This window comes from Elephantulus edwardii, unplaced genomic scaffold, assembly GCF_000299155.1.
Source record: "Elephantulus edwardii isolate Elephantulus edwardi_28Jun2011 unplaced genomic scaffold, EleEdw1.0 scaffold00047, whole genome shotgun sequence".
NCBI classification, from domain to species: domain Eukaryota; kingdom Metazoa; phylum Chordata; class Mammalia; order Macroscelidea; family Macroscelididae; genus Elephantulus; species Elephantulus edwardii.
The window spans coordinates 3673252-3680434 of record NW_006399797.1 but is presented as its reverse complement, the minus strand read 5'-3'; the positions used below and the strand labels follow the sequence as shown (position 1 = coordinate 3680434).

General features: G+C 40.6%; 1 pseudogene; it reads left to right on the top strand.

Moving 5' to 3' along the window:
- The first annotated feature begins 3458 nt into the window (after window positions 1–3458).
- On the top strand, window positions 3459–3808 carry LOC102851666 (annotated as a pseudogene).
- Window positions 3809–7183: the final 3375 nt, after the last annotated feature.

The window sequence follows — 7183 nt, the reverse complement described above, 5'->3', positions numbered from 1 at the left end:
CAAGAAAACACATATTCTCACCATTGGGCCAACTGGCAGCATCATGATAGATGGTGAAGTGATTGAGATTGTAAACAGCTTTAGTTTGCTAGCCTCCACAATCAACACTCTTGGCACCAGCAGCCAGAAAATTAAAAGATTTATTGTGCTAGGAAAGTCTGCTGTCAGAGACTTCTCCCAAGTACTGAAAAGCAACTGTCTCACTCTGGAGACCAAGGTGTTCCTGATACTGGCCACAGTCTTTGTAATCACTTGCTGTGCATCAGAGAGCTGGATAATGACTAGGGATGATAGAAGGAAAATTGATGTCTTTGAACTGTGGTGTTGGAGAAGAGTATTGAATATATCATGGACAGCTAAGAGAGTGAACAGGTTCATCCTGGAGAGGGTGAACCTGTTGCTGTCCATTTGCCAGTGGGGAGCACTGACACCCTGATGGCAGTAAGTGTGACAGAGTGTCAAATTCAACTTTAAAGGGGTTGCAGTGCACTTATATACAGTTGAATAAACAGTAAGACAGGATGGGGTGGGATTGTAGATGTGGGACAAGAGGATTGGACAGGAGAACCTCAGCTCAGTGAAGATGTCTCCCAGCTCAAGAGATGTAGCTGCCATTTTAGGCTTGCACTTATCTGGAGCTAAGCGATCTGCCCTGGCCAGAGGCCTCCCCCTCTTCCCTAACAAGAAACCAGGCTGCTTCTTGGAGGCAAGGATTCTGAAGCTTTGACTGACATACTTTGGACATGTTAAAAGGAAGGACCAGTCCTTGGAGAGGGACATAATGTTTGGGAGGGTGGAGGGACAGTGCAGCAAAGGAAGACCCTCTATGAGGTGGATTGATTCTGTGACTGGGGTAATGGGGGTAGGTATGTCAGAGACAGTGAGATTCACACAGGATAGAGAAGGGTTTAGAGCTGTTGTATATAGGATCCCTATGAGTCACAGGTGACTCAATGGCACATAGCAAATAACAACATTTTATGTCTTAGAAAAGGTGTAGTCAGACTTCTCCTTGGAGGCAAAGATGTTGAAGCTTTATCTCATATAGTTTGGGCAGGTTGCCAGGGGAGATTATTCCTTGGAGAGGGACATCATGCTTGGGATGGTGGAGGGGTGGTAAAAGAGAAGAAGACCCTAAACCAGGTAGGCTGACATAGTGTCTGAGGTACAGGGCTTGAGGATTACACAAGATACAGTACTGTTCAGGTTGATTGTTCATAGCGTCGCCATGAGTTGTACTCAACTAGACAGCACCTAAAAATAGCAATAAAATACATAAATGTGTAATATATTCCACTTCATGGAGCCTAACAACAATAATAACAAGAAGGAGCCTATAGTATCTTAGTCATTAGGACAAAACATTTATAAGAAGACATCAAGAATATTAAATTAAGAACTTCTTTGCACTTCTCCTTCATAGTAGGACTTCTCTAGCAGGCCACTTATTGTTATAAAACAGAGACAAGTCATGTAGTTCCTTCTTTGAAGAAGAACTAGGGAAAATTAACTATTGACTAAATATAGTTAGATCTGAACTCAACAAAAAATGGGTACACAGTTATTATTTAAGTATTACTCTCTATTTGTATTTTTTTTTACTCTCTATTTCTGTTTCATTATAGACAGATTAATTTTTCAAATCAAAATGACTATGCTTTATAAGCCTGGGCATTAAGATATTTGATCGCCTTAACCTGACCTTGGACTCTCACTCTGATTTAACTGAATGATGAGATACTTGGGCCTAAAATATTGCTCATTGTTGCTGTCTGTTTGCCTGCAACTTAACAGCGACACCCTGATGTGGTTAAGCACAATGGAGATACACCACCTCGGGAGAGGGTCAGAGAGTCAATCCTGCTCAATTTTATTGGGACTGTAGTGCACTTATATAAACAGGAAGACAGGATAGGGTAGGCTTACAGACGTGGAACATACAGATTAGTTAGTAGAACCTCAGCCTCCTGTGAGCCGCTCCTAGTTCAACAGATGCAGCAGCTGTCTTCCCATGGGGCGAGTTCTCTCAAGCTGGTACAGCCAAACACAGGGGAGCTTTCTCTCCCCCATATTAAAGGCCATTGGGAGGCTTGCACTTATCTGGAGCTTAGGCGATCTGTCCTGGCCAGAGGCCGTCCCTTTTTCCCCAACATTCTGCAACAGCTCATCACTAGGATGCATTTTTTTTAAACTCAGCTTACCATGAGATTGATGATCTATCTCCTTAACAGAAACAAGTGGACATGATTCAAACTTCTCATTTACTTTACTCCATTTTCCATGGATATTTGGCTGATAACTTTCCTAAAGCACTCCTACAAACTATTGGGAAATAATTTGATACTGAACCATTAGTTTATGAACTGAAGATAAGGTTTAGTCATTATTTCCTCATTAAATTGGAGAGCAACATGAGGTAGAAGTCTTTGGTTGGGAAGATAACCCAAAAACAGTATGTGCAAAAGATTGCCTTAGACGCAGAAGAACTTTCTGTAGGATAGTGGTAAAAGTAGTCATATCTTCTCTTCTTTTACTAACTCTTGATTCCTAAGTCTTATTCACAATATTACTACTGTTAGATGTCATCAGATTGACTATGATTTACGGTAACCATATGAACAACAACTCATCTGATTCTTGCCCTACCTTGCACCATCTTTACCTCCTCTGATGTGCTTGAGTCCATTATTAGTCTTTTCTTTCCCTTTGTTTATGTAATAATATTCTATCTTCTTCATAGATTATATCTTTGATGTTATTCTATAACTTATCTGCTCTTTGGTCATTAAGGTTCAATACTTTAAATTTATTCTTAAGATGTTTTTAAATTCTAGTGTGATAGACTCAAGGTTTATCCAACCAATATTTAAGTTCTTAAGACTTTGTTTCCATTTTCTTCAGCTTCAGTTTGAACCTTCTTATGAGTTGCTAAAGTTCTATTTTATAGTCAACACATGGCGTGGTTTTTCATACTGTTACTGAGTTTCTCCAGTAATCATTATCACAAATGTGAAATGGTGATTAATTCTGATTGCTGTGTAATATACTAAGTGGATTCCACGTGTATAGTCATTGTTTGGGTATTTATAAAAATATATTCGTGATGAATTAATCATTAATTGTAAAAAATTCAATTATTTGCTCTCTCACCTCATTTCTATCAGGAAGTCCATAATTTCTGACTATCAGCCTTCTTACTTGTTTCCAACTTTTGCATTACAAATACAGGGTGGAAAGATAGAGCAAAATAATTGTCAGAAGAGCTCTGAAAATTGTGCTTGAATGTTGAGAAATCAAAACAAAAGGAAGAAATACTGAAGGAAAAGAGATAAGCAGATTTTGACAGAGCAACCCTAGTGACAAGAGCTGAAGCAGCAGCTCCGGTTGTCCGTTTCCCCTCCCCATTCCATTCTTCTGTGGTTTTCCCAGACTCCCTATACTCTAGTCCTGGACCCACCATGTCCCAGACACAAGAGGAAGAAAAACCTGCGAGAAACAGGATATGCAGGAAAAGGAAGGTATTCTTCCCGAGAGAGCTGAGGAGGCAAAGCTAAAGGCCAAATATCCAAGCCTAGGAAAAAAACCTGGAGGATCTGACCTCCTCATGAAGAGACTCCAGAAAGGGCAAAAGTATGTGGACTCAGGAGACTACAACATGGCCAAAGCCAAGATGAAAAATAAACAGCTGCCAACTGCAGGACCAGATAAGCCCCTGGTGACTGGTAACCACATACCCAGCCCACAGGATCTGCCCCAGAGAAAGTCCTCACTCATCACCAGCAAGCTTGTGGGTGGCCAAGTTGAGTGATATTGCCTGGGGCTCCCGCCAGATCCTGTGACACTGCCCCCTGGGTCCTGTACTGGCTCCTGCCCCTCCCTGCTTTTGCAGCCAGGGGTCAGGAGGTGACTCAGGAGGACTGGAGAGGCAGAAGCCCCTGCCCCGAGGTGTCCCAGTGCATGGAGCCCCTTGGGATAAGCACCAAGTTCTTGAACCTATTTTACCTTTTTTCAAAAAAACTGTTCGACGAAATATAAAACCTGGGATTGGGGATGAGAGGGTGGATAGAGGGGGCATTTCAAGGGAAAGGAACTAGGGTTTGGAGATGATAAAAGTGGGGTGGGGCATGGGAGAAGAACTGGAGTGGATTAAATTTGAGAGGTTGCAATTCAAATTAAAAAAATAAATAAGCAAATATTTCAAAGGGATATTTGAGAAAACAAAGAAAAGTATTATAAAAAATGTGCAGAGAGCTAGAGTTGTGAAATATAAAGGAAAAAATGTGCTCACTATTTATCAAGTTGAAAAACACAGAGAAGCCACAGGCTATAATAATGAAGAAGCCTATAAGCAAAATCTTGAATAATCCAGAAAGCATCAGAAACAATAAAAGACCTACAAAAATGGGAAAATTCCCTGTTCATAGATAGGACTCAATATAGTGACAATGACAATCTTACAAAAAGAAATCTACATGTTCAAGCAACCTCAATATAGATATAAAAATTATTTTTCAAGAAGACTGAACAGACAGTTTAATCAAGTTGATTTAAAAAGGAAGGAGTCCCCAAAGAAGCAAGGCACTTATGATAAATAAAAATGAAGTGGAAAGTATAGCACTACCTGACCTCAAAACCTATGACACAGCTGCAATAACCAAAACAGCATGGCACTGGTACAAAGACAGGAGCATATATCAATGACACAAAATCAAGAACCCAGAAATAGACCATTCTATCTATGGTCAACTGATATTTGACAAGGAAACAAAGCCTATCAAATGGGGGAATGACACCTCTTCACAAATGGTACTGGCAAGTGGAACAGGGACCTGGTGTAAAGCCCCATACCATAAAGATCCAAAGAGATAAAATGGGACCAAGCTTAGAATGACTAGCCTATGGTATAAAGAGGTTAAAAAATATAGCTAAAAAATGTACAAGCTGGAGAGGACACAGTTGATGAATGGGACCTTCTAAAGATTAAATCTTACAATAGAGTAAAAAGAAACTCTACCAACTGGGAACATTTTTGGGTTTTTTTTGTCAATACCATCTCAGACAATGGTCTTATAACAAAAGTTTACAGAATAATACTGAGCCTCAACTAGAAAAAGATTGATGACCCAATTACAAAATGTCCAAAGAGATGGAAAGACTTTTCACAGAGGAAGACATTCAGATGGCCAACAAGCACATGAAGAAATGTTCAAAATCACTGTCAAAAAGACACATGCAAATCAAAACCAAAATGAGGTACCATCTCACCTCAGTAAAAATGTTGTTGTTGTTGTTGTTATGTGCCATTGAGTAGTTTGGGTCTCATAGCAACCCTATGTACAAGTGCTCTAAATGCCATTCTATCCTGTGCCAACCTAGCTGTCCCAAATACACTCATTCCCACCACTCCACTCACAGAATTGATCCATCTCATTGAGGGTCTCCCTCCACTGCGCCGTCCCTCCACTCTCCCAAACATAATATCCCTCTCCAAGGACAAGTCCATCCTTGCAACATGCCCAAAGTATGTCAGACAAAGCTTCAGAATCCTTGACTCCAAGGAGTATTCAGGCTTCACCTTCTCCAGGACAAACCTGTTTGTTCTCCTAGCAGTCCATGGTATATTCAACACTCTTCTCCAGCACCACAGCTCAAAGGCATCAATTCTCTTTCTATCATCCCTATTCACTGTCCAACTCTCTGATGCATAGCATGTAATTGCGAAGACTATAGCCAGATCAGGTACACCTTAGTCTCCAGCCTTTTGTCGTTGCTCTTCAGCACTCTTGAGAGGTTCCTCACAGCTGATTTTCCCAATGCAATTCATCTCTTGATTTCCTGGCTACTGCTACCAAGAGAGGTGACTGTGGAGCCAAGTAAACTAAAACTATTAACTTAATCTCTTCACCATCCATACTGATGATGCCAATTAGCCCAATGGTGAGAATCTTTGTTTTCTTCATGTTGAGCTTCAATCCATATAGGAGGCTGTAGCCCTTGACCTTCTGCAGCAAGCGCTTCAGGTCCTCCTCAGTTTCAGAGAGGAGGGTTGTATCATCTGCATAACTCAGGTTGTTGACGACTCTTCCACCAATCCTGATGCCACATTCCTCCTCATACAGCCCACTATCTTGGATGATCTGTTCTGCATACAGATTGAAAAGGTATGGAGACAGAATGCATCCCTGATGGACCCCCTTCTTGATTTTGAACCCTATAGTGTCTTCTTGCTTTGTTCTGACAACTGCCTCTTGGTCCAAGTATAGGTTTCGCATTAGTGCAATCAAATGTTCTGGGATTCCCATTCTTCTCGGGGTCAGCCACAGCTTGTTGTGATCCACACAGTCAAAAGCCTTTGCATAGTCAATGAAGCACAGATAGACATTCTTCTGATATTCCTTGTTTTCTGCCAAGATCCATCTAACATTAGTTATAATATCCCTAGTACCACAACCTCTTCAAAATCCAGCCTACACATCTGGCAGTTTTCTGTTGACATATTGTTTCAAACATTTTTGGATCATTTTTAGCAGAATCTTCCTTGCAGGTGATATTAATCATATTGTTCTATAAATTCTCTCCGACTTTTATTGCTTGCTGTTCTGTTAAACTTTGATATTGCTACTAATTATGACTAGCAATAGCAACATTTAACAGAACAGCAAGCAACAAAAGTTGGAGAGAATATTGAGGGATGGGAACTCTTATAACCTGTTGGGATTATAAAATGGTATAACCATTCTGAAAGGCAGTTTGGCATTTTGTCAAAAAATTTAACACATAAACTTTGTATGACCCAGCTATTCCACTGCTAAGAATATAAACCAAGGAAATTAGAACAGAGTCACAGAGATTTTGTACACGAATGTTCATAGTTATTCACCATAGTAAGGACATAGAAACAGCTCAAAAGTCCAAGCATAATTGAATGTAATGAGAAATTGTGGTACATTCACATGAAGGAATACTATGTAGCACTCAGGAGAAATTGTTGTTGTTGTTTTGTGCCGTCGAGTCGTTTGCAACTCATAGTGACCCTATGTTTAACAGCCCTAAACCCTGCTCTATCCTGTGCCAATTGCATTGCCTCTGACACACCCATCCCGATTACCCCAATGACTGAATCAATCGACCTCATAGAGGGTCTTCCCCTCCTGCGCTGTCCCTCCACCTTCCCAAGCATGAT